At 43.1% G+C, this 16,933-nt stretch overlaps 1 protein-coding gene and 1 long non-coding RNA gene across 6 annotated transcripts in view; one reads left to right on the top strand and one right to left on the bottom strand.

Annotated features, from left to right (window-relative positions):
- The window catches only part of LOC126926628 (homeotic protein ultrabithorax), a 284,928-nt gene that overhangs the window by 82,643 nt on the left and 185,352 nt on the right, over window positions 1-16,933 (bottom strand). The gene's annotated exons all lie outside the window — the stretch shown is intronic.
- On the top strand, window positions 3,518-5,078 carry LOC126926733 (uncharacterized). Its single transcript, XR_007714826.1, has 3 exons — window positions 3,518-3,660; window positions 4,084-4,151; window positions 4,382-5,078. It is a non-coding gene; the product is annotated as an uncharacterized LOC126926733 (long non-coding RNA).

Raw genomic sequence — 16,933 nt, 5'->3', positions numbered from 1 at the left:
TATACGGAGCAGGGAGGAAATGCGCGAGATATAAACGCATGTGACGTGGCAAAGTGCGTTTGGCAGAGTCGATATAATTTCGGCGCGGCACTCGGATGTCGTTGAACGAACATATACATTGAGCCGCATCCGGGGCCATATAGACTGTCTGAAGAAACTACTCGAAACGACATAATAACGGCCGAAACATGGCTATGTATGCGTTATGCGTACGCTATACGGTAGTTGCTGTACATAAAAGTCAGTTTACTTTCGGTTTACATGGCAGTCTAGGTACGGAGCTAGCTGGTACATATCGCGTTCGGCTTGCCGTCTCCATCGCGACCAGCAGCCACACCAATGGATCGACCGTTGGAGGTTTCTTTTGGAGGCCCGCGCCTCCTATATATCGCCTCGCGTATACACACAGAGAACCAAGTGTACGATCGAACGGCTGAAAGTTCTAGCGTCTAGGCAAAAATGTGTCCGGAATCATGGCGTGCTTATTCTCCGCTCTAACGACCCAACCCCCGCGAGATAACTGGTCCAGCGGTGAAATGGCCCACAAATAAGCGACCGATGAATCAGCGCGGCAAGAAAAATCGTGGCGACATGCCGTGACCGTGAACACATTGCCCGCCATTGTGTATTATCGAAGTTGCTACTTTCTAAAGAGAGAAGAAACTTAGGAGATTTGGCAAACAGAGAAATTGCGTGCCATTTTACGGAAATAATCGCCACCGTATTAATCTTCAACGATGCTTCGCAACTTTGTCATTTCGATAGCAAGTACTCGAACATTGCGAATAGAATATTCAGTTTGCACGAGGATTATGACTAGAAGGATCTAGTTAGCGGGTCGTTAACAACTTCGAGATACCGTTACCAACCCCCTTCCCCGTTCTCTTTTATTACTCTCGAAAATTCTCGTCCACCACGACGGCAACGACAGCATATAAAAACAAACTCGTTTAAAGAAGAATAACGCTCGGTTGTGGTTCGGTCGTCGAAAGGAAAGAAGCGGCCGCATAATGCAGGCGTCGTGCCGCGCGGCTGGAAAAGAACGAAGGGAAGAAAAAGCGGTCGAAAGAAAAAGATTCGCGCGACAGCACCAAGTTTCTTCGCGCGATGTTTTATTTGGCGGCCGCGAGCGTTGCAAGAGTTAAAGCACGGATCCACCGCTGCCGCCGGGGCGAAGATACAGCCAAGTAAAGTGGCGGGCGTTAGACTCAAGGTAGGAGTGTATAAAGGCCCTGCCCAGTCACCGCAAACTTCTATTCCCACCTCCTGCACCCCCGGCACGCTACACTGCTACCACCCCTCCGCAACCCCCGGCGCATACCGGCTACCAAAGGGTTCGTAAAAGTTGGGGACGCCCGGGATATTTACGCGTCATCGTAAACTCTAGGCGTCTTCTTACTTACCCCAGGATACACTGGCGCGCTACCTCCGGCTATAGCCAGATACAACCCCTTTTCTTCGGCACGCCGCCGTCCGGCCCGAGATTATTATGCCGCTATCAAATGGCTCCGTTATTTCGTCTGGCGTGCTCGAAGAACGCATCGTTTACGCTTATGTAGTCACTCGTTGGGCTATTCTACTCTCGATTGATGGTACTGAGGGATTTTTTTACGACACAAATTTTCAAACCCTTGTGGATGATAATAAATGTTGGCATAATTAGATTTAGTCAATGATAACATTCTTAATGATAAGAATCTGAAACATCTTATTATGAATTCTAATTTAGTTCAATATATGTCCTTGATGATAAAAAGTGAAACTAGGGCGTAGTATTTTACTCTATTGTTGATACTGTGGGATTGATTTTTTTACGACACGAATTTTCAAACCCTTGTGGATGATAATAAATGTTGGCATAATTAGATTTAGTCGATGATAATATTCTTAATGATAAGAATCTGAAACATCTTATTATGAATTCTAATTTAGTTCAATATATGTCCTTGATGATAAAAAGTGAAACTAGGGCGTAGTATTTTACTCTATTGTTGATACTGTGGGATTGATTTTTTTACGACACGAATTTTCAAACCCTTGTGGATGATAATAAATGTTGACATAATTAGATTTAGTCAATGATAATATTCTTAATGATAAGAATCTGAAACATCTTATTATGAATTCTAATTTAGTTCAATATATGTTCTTGATGATAAAAAGTGAAACTAGGGCGTAGTATTTTACTCTATTGTTGATACTGTGGGATTGATTTTTTTACGACACGAATTTCTAAATCCTTGTAGATGATAATAAATGTTGGCATAATTAGATTTAGTTAACTAATTTAGTTCAATATATTTCCTTGATAATAAAAAGCTAGAAACTTGCGCGTATTATTTCACTTTCGATTGTTGATACTGAGGAATTGATGTTTTTTTACGACACAAATTTCCAAACCCTTGTGGATGATAATAAATGTTGGCATAATTAGATTTAGTCAATGATAATATTCTTAATGATAAGAATTTGAAACATCTCATTGTGAATTCTAATTTAGTTCAATGTACGTCCTCGATGATAAAAAGATTGAAACTTGCGCGTATTATTTCTTGATTTTGTGTGAAATATTAAGAATTTAATCCTTGCGTCTCATGGAAAATCAAAATTGCCATAGATGACTATTATTTAAACTTCTTTGCGTTTACTTCTAGAGTTTTGTTAATTATGGGAGCAAAATTTTGCGAAGTTATTTACATGTCATGCAAAAGTCAAAATAATTTGTAACTACGCGGTAGTTTGTCATTCGAGCTAAGAAAAGAATACACAGTTTGTGAAAAAGACAATCGAGGATTATTGGAAAAATATAAAATAATGTAATACCGAAACGGAACTGTTATAAAAATAATCATGAGAATTTTTGTCATTATCCAAATGATTTACATTAGTACCATACAATCTTTCCCAATTTTCCTAACGGAGATCCTTTTTCTTTATATTAAATTCACGCGGCTCATTTTCCCTTCTATCATTTTCACGCATCTGCTTCAAATGTTTGTTAATTATTATTATCCACCCAGGATCACTTTACAAGACGTTACAACCTCTCGAGTATTCATATATCGTGAATTAAGAATCACACGTTTAGATAGCTTTAAATGCACACGTAAATTAATTATGGGAATTTCAACGCGAAGCGTTTGATTCTGTCGCTTGATGGAATTAATTTTTTAAGATTTCGGATAATAACGATTTTCAGGTAGATATCGCGGTAATGAAGGAATTACGATCAATTAGCAATTTAATTTGTAGCACAGAAGGATCGGCCGAGTAAATTGCTCTATTCAGGCAATCGCCTGTTTCCTTTTTCCTAGCATTAGCATCGAAGAATGGTTAATGCCAATGGCACAGGTATCCTCACAAATATGGCCTCGAGGTAAACGTGAAATTCGAAAGAACGCAGAACCGAGGTATGCGAACACAGTTCTAAACGTATGATTTCGTCAGACATCTGGCTCAATGAATTAAGTTATTCAGGCTGGTGGATTCTACCTTGATAAACATAATGCTTAAAAATGGCACCTTAATCTACCTGCAGCTGTGAGACAATAGAAAATACTCAACGTGAATTCTTCCAGCTTGCTCTTAGCTGACTGAAATATTATATACAAACATCGTCAAAGAACAGTGGATTATCAATGAATTGGCTCAACGAATTAAGTTATCCAGGCTGATGGATTCTACCTTGATAAACATAATACTTAAAAATGGCACCTTAATCTACTTACAGTCTGCGAGACAATAGAAAATACTCAACGTGAATTCTTCCAGCTTGCTCTTAGCTGACTGAAATATTATATACAAACATCGTCAAAAGACAGTGGATTATACCAAATCGAAGACTGCGAGGAACTTTAATCGAGCACTCTTCATTTCTGAATTGAACTATTTCAAATTAAATTTCAAGTTCTACCTTGATAAACATAATTCTTAAAAATGGCACCTTAATCTACTTACAGTCTGCGAGACAATAGAAAATACTCAACGTGAATTCTTCCAGCTTGTTCTTAGCTGACTGAAATATTATATACAAACATCGTCAAAGAACAGTGGATTGTCAATGAATTGGCTCAACGAAATAAGTTATCCAGGCTGATGGATTCTACCTTGATAAACATAATGCTTAAAAATGGCACCTTAATCTACCTACAGTCTGCGAGACAATAGAAAATACTCAACGTGAATTCTTCCAGCTTGTTCTTAGCTGACTGAAGTATTATATACAAACATCGTCAAAGAACAGTGGATTATACCAAATCGAAGACTGCGAGGAACTTTAATCGAGCACTCTTCATTTCTGAATTGAAGTATTTCAAATTAAATTTCAAGTTCTACCTTGATAAACATAATTCTTAAAAATGGCACCTTAATCTACTTACAGTCTGCGAGACAATAGAAAATACTCAACGTGAATTCTTCCAGCTTGCTCTTAGCTGACTGAAATATTATATACAAACATCGTCAAAAGACAGTGGATTATACCAAATCGAAAACTGCGAGGAACTTTAATCGAGCACTCTTCATTTCTGAATTGAGCTATTTCGAATAAAATTTCAAGTTAATTTCAAGTTAATTTCTATTCAACTATTTTCTGATCAGACTTTCCTCTGACGCATTTAGTATAATACGCGAGAACTTACAGACGGAATAAGACGTGGAATCAGCAGATAGTCATGCATAAGGTCAGCGATCGAAACTTCACAATGGTCTATTTCAGTCCGTTCCACGACTTTCTATCATTCGTCATGCACTCCGCCGCAGGAGAGTTGTACACGGGGAACACATGTTTGCCAAGATTCCTCCGCCCTTCTCGAAACCGCCACGTCCGCGCGCAATTGATCGGTATATTTTCGAATTGGCCCGGTGTATTTAACGGACACACACGTCTGCTGAATTTCATAGGCGTTGTTCACAGTCGTGCACAGTGAACCTGCCTATTGCTCTCTCTCGCCGTATTTATAGACGATGTTTTGTCTATTTTCTATGTATTTTACAGGCAGTCGGTGGACGTTCGACCGTGGCGTTTGCATCTCGTTCGATTTTACTCGGCGCGTGACACGCCAGTTACCTCTGCAATTCCCCCCACCCCCCCTGGTTCGAATATTTTTAACCCCTTTCTCTGGCCGAAAGGATTTTCCAAAGTTACAGTGGCGCCCGATATTTATGTATCGTAAATTCGCAACGCCTTCCACCCCAAACGCTCCAAGACACCGAGGCTCCTTCCCCATTCCGAATTACCCCGAAACTAGATACAAGTCACCCCTTCGGAACGCGGTAGCCTTCCTCCGTAATTATCCTGCCAAATGGTCACATTGTTTCGCATGCCTGACCTGCTTAAATTAAGCGAAACTGCGTTTCGTGCGGCTCAAAAAATTACGCTCCGTTTAATACGCCGAATGATAAGGTCGAGTCGAATACAAAGAAACGCTTGTCGATGTTTGCTTTTCTACAAACACAGCGGAAGAGTACTCCGCTACCTTTTATTCCTGCCCCGTGTGTTTCAACTTTCTCCAGCAAAATGTTTCTGTTTCTTCAACTATATGGAATTATATAATTTACGACGTGAAGATTTTTGCCCAACGGTTAAATAATCGAACCCGTAGCTACGTCATATGGCACTATATTCCTAAATAAGCAACTTGAATTTATAGATCCAAATTATTCGTTTCATGAGAAGATACGCGTGTATTGCTTAGAATTATTAGTTCGCCAACTTATTGTGTCAAGTAATAAATACACGCTCAAAGGCTTGATCTTCATTCGACAGTAACTGAACTTTTGATTACCGTTAGGTTTTTTCTTTTTTATTTGCAAGTAGTTTACAATCAATTCTCATTGAGAATTATCAGTAGATTATTCTGGCGTGGCACTGTAACGCGAATAACATTAGGTCGCCCCATAAGTTCGTGCCATTTTCTGAGCGGTTGTATATGTTAAGATCGTTTACATATCTCTCAGTTTCGTGAGAAAATGTAATCCCCCTCTCGTTGTACGACTTCTTCCCATTTTTCATTATTCCGTCTCGATAATGGTTCTCTTGTTTTTCCTTAAAATATGAAACGTATACACAAAGATCGGCACGAACTTACAGGATGACCTAACAAATGATCATCGTACGTTTGGTTCTAAATCTTCGACTATCGAGTCGTCCGAAAAGTTTCAACATTTTCCATTTTATATCATCTTATCGAGTTACGTACGATCCATTTTGCCCTATCAAAATAAAGATCGCGAAGTTCCACGGATTAGGTTTCGCGTTTGTATAAAGACGTGTTTCCAAAAGGAAGACATTTTTCCGACAACCTATCATATAGAAGACCAAAAAATTCGACATTCATTGCCACGGCAAGTTTATCGGGAAGAAAACCAGATTATAATTATAACGACGACGTCGATCGACGAGTTCAAATCTCGCGATTCAAAAGCTACGATCCGGTAATCACGGCAAGCCACGTCCAATGGCATTTCGATATCGTGCGAAAGGGAGAGAAAGAAAAAGAGAGAGCAGTCGCGCGATACGAATCGAAAGTTGCGGAATATCGAGCGACGATCTTAAAAATAAAGCCACACGCTATTTCCGATAGTCCGTCGCATCGAGCACAGATTACGTTGTTTCCATCGAGCCGGTATAAAACAACGGAGCCGTGCGATTCGAGCGAACGACGAATTTACCAACTTCGCCCTTCCAGTTCCTCCGTCTATGTTCGCTGGAAGTTTGTCAGGACGGTCTTAAAAATACAGAGAAGTCGATCTGCAGCAATGGCGAACGGTTGGTTGCGAATGGAAAACGCTAAAGCTCGTCCGTTGGTTCGTGCATCTAAAGGGAGGGTTTAATTCCCTTGAAGCATTGTCCACGTTAGCCACCATTACACTCACATGGCCGTGCAATTAGCAATGTAAATGCCGGTTAGTTAGTTAGCGTGTTCGTAAAGCAAACGAAGGTGGGCACTGGGACTAGATAACGGACCTCCCAGGCGAGTGATCATCTCAATTAACCTTTGATAACGCCACGGTTATCAATTGCTTTTTGCATACCAATCATTGTCTCCGTTTTTTCGCCCCGATTTACCATGTCGCTAATTCGCGCATCTTTTCGCCAGCTTGCAATTTCCGCTCGGTGGTAAAACGTCCCTAGCGTATCCTATTCGCGGTTCAATGGCAAAGTTTACTCGAATTAAGTCACGGCATGTTCGTCTTTCAAGTGGAACGTTCGTAGACGTAAATTTTCCAATCCAAGTATTTTTCTTCGCGAAAGAGTAACAGCGATCAGAGATCCCGTGATCTTGCCTAATACGACCCTTCAACCAGCAGAATGTCTCCTTGCAACGAAACTCAAAGCTGTGGACTGTACGTATTAGGTCGTCCGGAAAGTTTCTTTCGTTTCGTAAGGCGATGATGGACGAACGATTTTGTTTTGTATTATTTTATCGAATTAGGCGCGACCCTTTTCGTTCTATTTCTATTACTACGTCCGTGCATAGTTCAATAAACTGATATAAAAGAAAAAACATTGTGCGTTTGTTATTTGTGATTATTGTTGCAGGAAACACGTTTGCGAAAGAAAGATACTTTCCGGACAACCTAACACATGCGATCACGAAAGTATCCTAATATTTATTATAAAAATCTTTGATGTGTATATCGTACGTGCTACGTGTTTCCTTCGTATGTCGCACATACGTCACGCATATGTTCGTTAAAGCGTTGCAACAGCTTCACTCATTTAGGAATATTCGTTGCGAGCACACGTTACAATATAATTACACTGCTATATGCAAATGGAATAGTAAAAGTTGATTTTTAATTTTGTACATTTGAAACTGGTTATTCGCTTGTTCATATGCGTTAGATTGTCCGGAAAGTTTCTTTCATTTGATAAAGCTGATAATAGACGAACAATTTCTGTTTTGTATTATTTTATCGAATTACGTGTGTATTTCTATTATTATGTTCAATAAATGATTCGATAAATTAATGTAAAAGAAGAAACGCGAATAAAAAGCGAAAAACAATAAAATTTCTATTCCTATTCTATAACAAAATAATTAATTTCTTAGTATAGTTATAAATAAATTACGCAGAATCACGCTTAGAATATAATAAACGAACAACAATTTCCGTTTTATATTATTTCATCGAATTACGACGATCCATTTTGATCTATTTCTATTAGCATGTCGCTGCATAATCGAATAAATCGATATAAAAGGAAAAAACCTTTCGGGCCACCTAACCTAACCCGCTGATGCATGCGGTAGATTATAAAATCCGGAATACCTGATAGATGCACAGAGAGTCGCTGAAACGCACGATCCTCTAATTAGTTCGATGGTTCGAGAGCTTCCATGCCGTCGAACTGTGAAACGCGGCTCACTCGTAAATAACAGCTCATGAATGAAGAGGATACGTTGTGGAAGCCGGGCGAAGGAGACGTGGCCCCAAGATCCGCTGTAACGAACGCGCTCGGTAATCGCGACCGAGAGTCGCATGACGACCGTTGAACCTTACTAATGGAACGCTCGCGATAGTCGATCACACCACTTAACATGTACGGGTATAAATCTGGTGTCGTGGCCGGCCGAGGCAAAACAAGCCACCTAACGAAGCGCCGTGTCGATTCCTCGCGTGGCAACGCGCGACTACCTCTCCTCTCTCACCTCTCTCGAATTCCAACAGTTGGCCGTTCCGTTGCTTTCCTTGTGCCTACATTCTCATCGCGCAAGCTAGAGCTATCGTCGTCTTTTCTAAGGCCACGACGATTCTGTGTGAGTTGTGCCAGCCGGTGAATATACACACGCACACCCGAAAAGAAACACAGCCGAAAAAGAAAGGAGCCATACTGCCATCGGCTATGGCCGCAAGGGTGTTTCCCACGGACGAAGGACCAGCCCCCTGTCCCAAATTTTTCTGCTACTCGCTATGATGACCCCGTTACCAGCCACCATAATGGCCTGGCCCGACCCCTACTTTCTTCCTCGGGTCCCGTAGTCAGCTGCATCTGTTTCGAAGAAATAGAGCAACCTGATCCGGTAGACGCGAGACCGAGCGCAGGGACGAGAGAGGGGAACAACGGGCGACGTAGTTTTCGGCAAAAAGTGTAAACAGAGAAAGTGAAATCGTAGGAATACGGTGTTGGGCGATTTTCAACTTGTCGGAGTTCGTACGATCTTCGAATTGAAACAAACAGTACCGTTCTTGATCTTATGGATAATTGTGTTGTCTTGAAATTGGAGAAATTGAAATTTGGTTGAGTAATGTTTGAAATAGTCTGGAAGCTAATCGTAGGAATTTCTAATTCCTCTTGAACGTGTTCAATAATATTCTTATTTATAGAGACGTTTCATGTAATTATTACATTGTTATGTTAATTCCGAAATTAATGCGAAATTCTTTTAGTTTTGATCGATCGTTTGAGATTGAGACGATTGTTTTACGATATCTAACTTGGGAAAAGAAATTTGAAATATATCGGAACGTGGACGAAAGGGCGCAGGCATTTTGTCCCCGTTCTCAAATACCGTGTTACAGCGATAGCATTCGCGATGCGAGCGATTGCGCGCCAACTAATTTTATAGCTTGACGAAAAGCGCGTCAAACGCGTCGTATAACGTTGCCACAAATTTCCGAGGATTTCGTATCGAGCCCATTAAATCTTCCGATCGAGCACCGGCTGAAAATGAAAATTAAGCGATTCTCGATTGTTTACAGAAACGCCGTGACTATTGCGCATCCCGATCTTTCGACTCTTTTCGCTCTTTGTTCTCGACACAGGTGGGATAACCGAGGCGAGCTACGTTACCGACGGACGTACTGGGACGTTTAAGCTGGCGCAGTTGCGGTACGTGGTCGAACGATGGCGTTCGCATCTTTATGCCACACCCGAGATACTTGGCCGCTCGCAGAGAGCGTCGTGGAGAGCCCTTCACGGCTGACAACCAGTAGCCACGTGCCGTTCGTTTCTCGGGTACGGTTAGAACGTGCCTCTCGTTTGCCAAATTCTCTAATTGTCCCGAATGAAATTTCCAAGCATTATAATATCGGTAAAGTCGTACTCGGCATACGTGGATTTTTCTAAAGATGCAATATCAAGTCGTTCCTTGGAATTTGGGGATAAAAGTAAACACGTAAGATATATTACAAATCAAGTTGATTTATTAACGCAAAAATGTACGCAACGAATTTACAGCGAACGTATAGGATTCCTAGGAACATTCATCGGTATACGGGAACGAATCCGAAACGCTGGGAACAAAGGAATGCCCTTTAAAAGTCGTTCTCGAGAAAGGTCGAGCGATTAACACACGGAATTTCTATAGTGGAAATTATCGCGTTTCCTAGCTAAGCTCGTTATCGTTTTCAAGCGTCAGCCATTTAAAAAACACGGTTAAAGGAAAAGGCGGAGGAGAAAGAAGACACCATTACGAAACTCATTCTGTCGCGTAAGAGGGCTGCCGCGAGATTCTTCGAACGTCTTCCGGTGGTCGATTACGGTAGCTAGAATCGGGCTAGCGGATGTTGTTAACGGCGATCGGTGGGCTCGTGAAAGCGGCCGCCGATAACAAACTGCCGGTCTCGCGGAGGCCCACCACCTTGCGACGAAATTAGGCTGTCTGTAAAATGTAATATTATTTTTAGTTGGCTGCCCTTCCCCGTTCACCGGCGGCAGTAACCATAATTTTTCGTGGGCCCGCGTGGCGTGACGCCGGCTATCCGCTCGGCCAGAGCTCTCACGCATACCAAACTCCATCCACAACACACTAATTCTCTCCTCTATCCACCCACGTGCTCGTCCCCTCCCTCTTTCTCTCTCTCTCGCTCTCTCTCTTCTGTACACCCTTCCTTCTTTTCCTTCTCGTTGCTTCGTCCACGGCCTGCTCCCCACCAGAAACGATCGCATCTTTTTCGGCCGCTCAGCTCTCTCTAGCGTTCGAATCCGCTTCTTCTTCTATCGCCATCGTCGTTTCGAACGTTCGCCATTCCAGCTGGTCGCCGCGTCTTCTCTTTCGTGTACCGACCCTCAAGGTTGAATCGAAATTCTAGCGGACTATTCCGATCCACTCGAACCAAGGTCCTCGCCCTCGTTCCTGACCTTCCGCACCTTTAACTACCGGTTCGAATAATACCCGTGTCGATTTCATTTTCTTCCTCCTGGCCGATGCTACCCGATGTCTATCCGTGTCTCGCAATTCCACTTTCGTTTTCTCCCTATGTAGCAATTATTCGACTGGACACACCCATCTAGGTAGGTTGTTCGTCTCAGACTGTGAATTTTTATCTAATCGCGATCGCGTTAACGCTTCTATGCACAGGGCTATTATCGTTCTTCTCTCCGTCATTCGTTGGCACAAGAAATGTTATAGCAGCGGTTTTGCGTCCTCTTTTAACGCGTACGAAGATTCAAACTATTCCAGAAATCACGCCATCGTGTCAGGAATATGAATATCTGTCGGTAATACGATAATCGTAATTCGTTCGTGCGCCATCTACAATTTCTAAATATCCGTGAAAGAGTTGTTTATCGTTTATATCGAACGATTCGGCTCTCAACAAGATGCTAAAGATATTTATATTTTTGTAACTGTCATTCTATTTATTTTGAAACATTTCAACGAAATTATGTTACAACGCGAAAGAATGGTACGAAGGAAGGTAAAGGAATGAAATGAAACAGGTTAACCTCCCCTTCGCAAAGGGTCAACCTCCGCCTCTAACCGATCTTTATATTTCCTCTCAAGTTTACAATTTTCGTCGACTGACCAGCATGTTCGTGAGACAAATTACGTAAAATACAAAATGCTTGGAGATTTCTCTGGAATATTCACAAAGCCATGGAGAGAAACGATTCAGACACGAACAGGAACTGGAGATCGCGTCGGCGGATCAGCGATCCTTCCGCTGGCCTGTCCTTGACTTCCTCCGCGGATTTCACCGGAATATCAGGACCGCGGATCATTTTAACGGCTTTCTCCTCGGCATTTTCTGTCGCGCAATTAACGTTCGCGCGCGACCGACCGCGTTCACACCGAAGGGACCGAGCAGCGGAGATAAATCGCTCGCTCGGGTTCACGCGGGCTCCGGGCAAATTTAAAAACATTCGCGGTCGTCAAACTCCGGGTCGTTTGAAGGCGCGTCACATCGGTTCAGCATCGTCAATCCAAAACAGAGATTCCGTTGTTTGTTTCGAGCGTCTCTTTCCCGCTATTCTGATTATGTTCTATTTTTGAATAAAATTATATTCTTAACCCTTTGCACTGCGAATTTTATTTCGATTTCGTTACCAACAGCTGCTAATGCTTCTAAGCGTTTTATTCGAAATTTTAATGAATTTTTGGTAATTAAATTTTTCTATTATACCTATTTATTATTCAAATGATTTAGAGGAAAGGATAAGGTGAAAAATAATCCTATTGCGAAATACCGTTTAACCCTTTGCACTGGGAATTTTATTTCGATTTCGCTAGCAGCAGCTCCTAACGCCTGGAAGTGTTTTATCTGAAATTTACTTTAACTAAAAGATAAGAGAATTTAAATAAATAAAGGAAGAAACAAATTCGCTTAAATACCAGTCTTATTCGCACTATTTTTGTATTTCCAAGGTCGCTATCCTGCTTCTCATTCACGAAAGAATGTCGAGTCACGCTCGACATAGCAGTGCAAAGGGTTAAATCGAATCAAATTTAGCAAAATTTGTTAACTTCAAGGAAACCTCTACATCTTCCTAGTTACGAAGAGAATAGAATTCAGTGATAGAAATTCAAAATATGGAGAGGTCCATGTTACTGTGGCCTTGAATATAAATATTGTTTTGGGTTACAGAAAGAAAACAGCTATAAGTAGATTTCTATTGTTGCTTCTTGTAGCCTTCAGCTACAGCTACACACCAAGATTTTTCGTAATGTCCTTTGCTATAAATATATCAACGTGCTTCCTATTACATTCTTCTGTATTGTAACACTGAAAGGGTAAATACACTATACCTGCACTTATACTTAATATATTTTTCTATTTCAAATTCGTTCCTCTATCAGTCAACCTCGACAAAATTACATTGCCATTGTTCGAGTGGGTGTGAAATGTTGTTAAAATATATTTCTTTATTAATATTGTTATATTATTGCTATATTAATATTGTTATTATAGTGGAGGATAGGGATCGAGGATAGGGTTCCTTCATTTATGACCAGACATATTTTTGGAAATTCCTTGCGTCCTATATCCTACGCTACGTTCCTCGACAGTTATTGAAAACTTATCGGAAACTTATCGCCTGCTTGGACGTACGAAGCAGCCGACGAAAAGTAGCGATTAACCGCGGCAGCCAGCCTCTATCGTGCCACGAGTCTTTGCGCCTTTTATCCTCCGCCGTCCCACTCGCGGTGGCGATGGGCGTTTCGTTTGACATTTCGCGCAATGCATCATAATGCAAACAAAATTGCCAGGCGAACCCCGTAATTCTGATAAGCGAAATCCATCCAGCTGATACTCAAAACAACGTCTCCGAATCTGGCCATCTACCACCCATCGCCTACGTGTTGTCTTTCAACTAGGAACTGTTCCCTTGGAAAAGAATCGAACACCATATTAACCTTTCTACCTACCATCCCTTTTTTTATTTTTTATTTATTTATTTATTTATTTTTTTTTTTTTGTAACACCTGCACAAGGAACCGTCACTAACGCTGCAACGAATGCAGCCACGATGGCAAACTCTGTACACAAAAAAATGGCCACACGCGCGACAATTAAAGTGATTTACGGAACAGAGACATTTTTCAGTTGCTCGTAAAAGTTTAACACCTGTGTCGGGATTCAAACGGCGCCACCCAAACGGTATCGGTCCCATTAATCCCAGGATCGATTAACGGCGTTTCGTCGGGAATCGACGCTACCCGAGGGTAAACAACAACGCGTCGCGGCCATCCCGACGACATCGTCGGTAATAACTTGCCATTACGGCTAACGATAGGCGCACGAGCGCGAAGAAAAAGAAGTGCCAACCCGGCGCGGTGTGCACCTCGCCTCCGATGCTCCCTGTATACCTGAAATCACTTCTCCGCTCGTCGTTTAGAAGAAGAAGAAGAGCAGACACAGGGTGAAGGAAGTGGAAGACGAAGAGGAAGGACGAAAGAGGGTGAGAGGTGGGTTACGCATCGAAGGCGGCCCTATGGATGGCTCGCAAATCATCCGAATGCATCATACCGCAATTACACGGCGAGAGTTCATTTAAACGCAATAAATAATACGCCACTCATTGTACCGTGCCATCTGGCGAGTATCTTCTCTTCTCTAATGCCCTGTGCGAATACCACGCGTGCTATGTGCCCGGGCCCGAACTGGGCCTGCAGCTTTTCTCCCGTGCCAGCCAGCTTTTCAACCGTCTCCGTTCCCTTCCTCTTTCGAGAGACATCGCCGTTCCTCGAACGCGTCCCGTTCAAATTTGCCGGCTGTCGGCGTACACGCCATCCTTTCAAATTATACATCCGCGGATTCCAGAGAATCGCCGCGAAACATCTTGCCGGGCTCGCCGTTGCACAGCTTTCACGTGTCTTTCGCTTGTTCGTTAAAAACAGGGTCAATTCGTATTTATGAATAATTCAAAGAAAATTACGTACTTTCGGAACGTGCACGAATCCCCTACGCTCCTTCAATTCACCTGATAAACAATAAAACACTTTCCCCTCGGGCACGTCGGTTTTATCTACGGTCCCCTCTGCCACGAGTTCACCGATCAACCGACTATAACACAAACAGCAAAACGACCAAGAGAGAGAAAAAGAAGAGAATCGAAACGTCAAACTGAAATCGATGCTAGGAATGGAGCGGCGGAAGGAAACGTGGCATACGTTAGACGAGTGGCGCAGCATGCAACGATAGTTTGTCCGGCGTATTTATCGTTCTAAATCTCGACTGGCTTAATGCGGCCATAAATCGACAAGGCGCGGTCCGGCCATCCCATCAAAAAAGAGAAGGTCGCCGTCGTGTCCCGGTGAAATATTTGCAAGTTGCAGTCGGCCGGGGTAAACGATGCCACCGTGGCCACCGGAACGGCCAACAGCGACGACGCCGCCGTCAACCGCTATCGCGATAATTCGACGTGGAATTTGCACATTGCTCGAAAGCGACGTACGTTCGGCGCGAAGAGCCGGTGACGGAACGACACGGAGACGCGTCTTCGTGCATCGAGATCCGGTTAAAGGCGGACACAAAAACGACGCAGCAGAGGAGCACGGCGAGTCCCTTTGATGTCACGACATATCTGCCGGTCGATCGGCCGACGCACCCTTATAAACAAGGGTTACTCGAAAGAAATCGCAATAATTTATACCCTAAGGGCTTGGGCAGCGATCGCGTGTCGCCGGGTTACTACCTACCGGCCGTACGCTTCGCCTATGCATACACACGTGTTCGTGGCGCTGTCACGTGACCCGAGCATTTTCCTTCCACGCGAACACGACGCCTATGTGTTCCGTGCCTTCCGCGCTCTGCTTTTGAGGAATCAATCGACCGCGGCTGCCCGCCTCGACCACCGTGTCTCTCTTCCTCTTTCTTGCCCGCCTCGACCATCCTGCTGCTTGCGGTTTCCTTCGCGATGCCAAGGAAACACCGTCCCGATGGTCGAGCAAGGTTTCGCTTAATTTCCATTGCTTCCCATTGGAAGTTTCCATGCTTTTATTCAACCGGCCTCTATTTATTTTTCATTTCGACGCTTTTCGTTTCGCGTACGAGATAATTCCGGCTATCTACCGTTCGCGGATAAATAATTTTTCTCGGTTTATCCAGAGACCCGAACGGACAAAGTGTCGACAAGCGCAGCTCATCGCGAACTGCGAAAATTTAATGGGAAACGTAACTGCGTGGCGTTGTGCTTGACCGAAACGCAGCGAAGCGAGGCGACAGCGGCCGCGTTGATCCGTGTTCGTTAAAGAGGTTTCCCGGCAGTAGTTTGAAATTCCAGCGTTAATAAACGTTAACCGAGTGTCGGCATTAATTACGCGCACAGGTTCGAGACGCGATCGACACCGTGATACGCGTTCGAATGTCCAGTAATTAGCGAAATCTCGCGATCGTAATGCAATAAATATTCCGGTCACGTGAGCCATCTCGCGAGGAAGAACGATGCGCTGCCGGTCGCCGGAGTAAACGTATTAGAATGTAAATGCGATGCAAGCTCGCGCATATTGCCTCTATTCCATGTAAGATAGAAAGATATTTCTTTTTCAACCTCGTGTCCTTCGAAGCGAACCGACACGCCTAAATTAAACGTAGGCGAAAGAATCGGTAAAGAGAATCGCGCGCATTGTGTAAGTTTATTCGTGTGCGTAGATCGAGATCCGCTTTTTCTTATCGCTGATACACCGACTGATACACCGCTCGCCGTATCTAGCGAACCTAATTAAACGCCTAATGTTACCGTCGCGCATTTCGTTTCGTTGCTAAATTGGCTTCGTCTACGAGCATATGCATAATTGAAATGCCTCGATCCATGGACAGATCATTGTTGCACGGAAGAGTTACGCGTCACTTCCGATTTCTCGGCTCCCGCCAATAAACTCCGGTTTTTAGCAGGGGCCACCGAATCCTCGTTGTTGAGTGCTTCGGTCCGTAAACGGCAACCGGAATTTATAAGAAGAATGCCGCCTGACAGAGAGAAGAAAGCAACTTGTCATTTCCTTCTCAGCGAAAAAGTAACATTCAACGTTTCTTAACATTTAAACTCAGTCTTCAACGTCTGAAATTCCACCATTTTTAACGTTTCTTCTATACACAGATACCCGGCAGTGAAATTAGGAATGTGCCTCTCGGGAAGAGATAGGTAATCGAGCAAGCTGCTACAAGCTGTGCACATCGTGCGACGAATTAAGAAATTTGTGCAATCGTACAAATCCATGGTGTCTTATGTAATATAGTTTTACAACGAAGCACGAGTAACATC

This window comes from Bombus affinis, chromosome 18 (genome assembly GCF_024516045.1).
Source record: "Bombus affinis isolate iyBomAffi1 chromosome 18, iyBomAffi1.2, whole genome shotgun sequence".
Taxonomy (NCBI): Eukaryota; Metazoa; Arthropoda; class Insecta; order Hymenoptera; family Apidae; genus Bombus; species Bombus affinis.
This window is presented reverse-complemented; position numbering and strand designations above follow the sequence as displayed.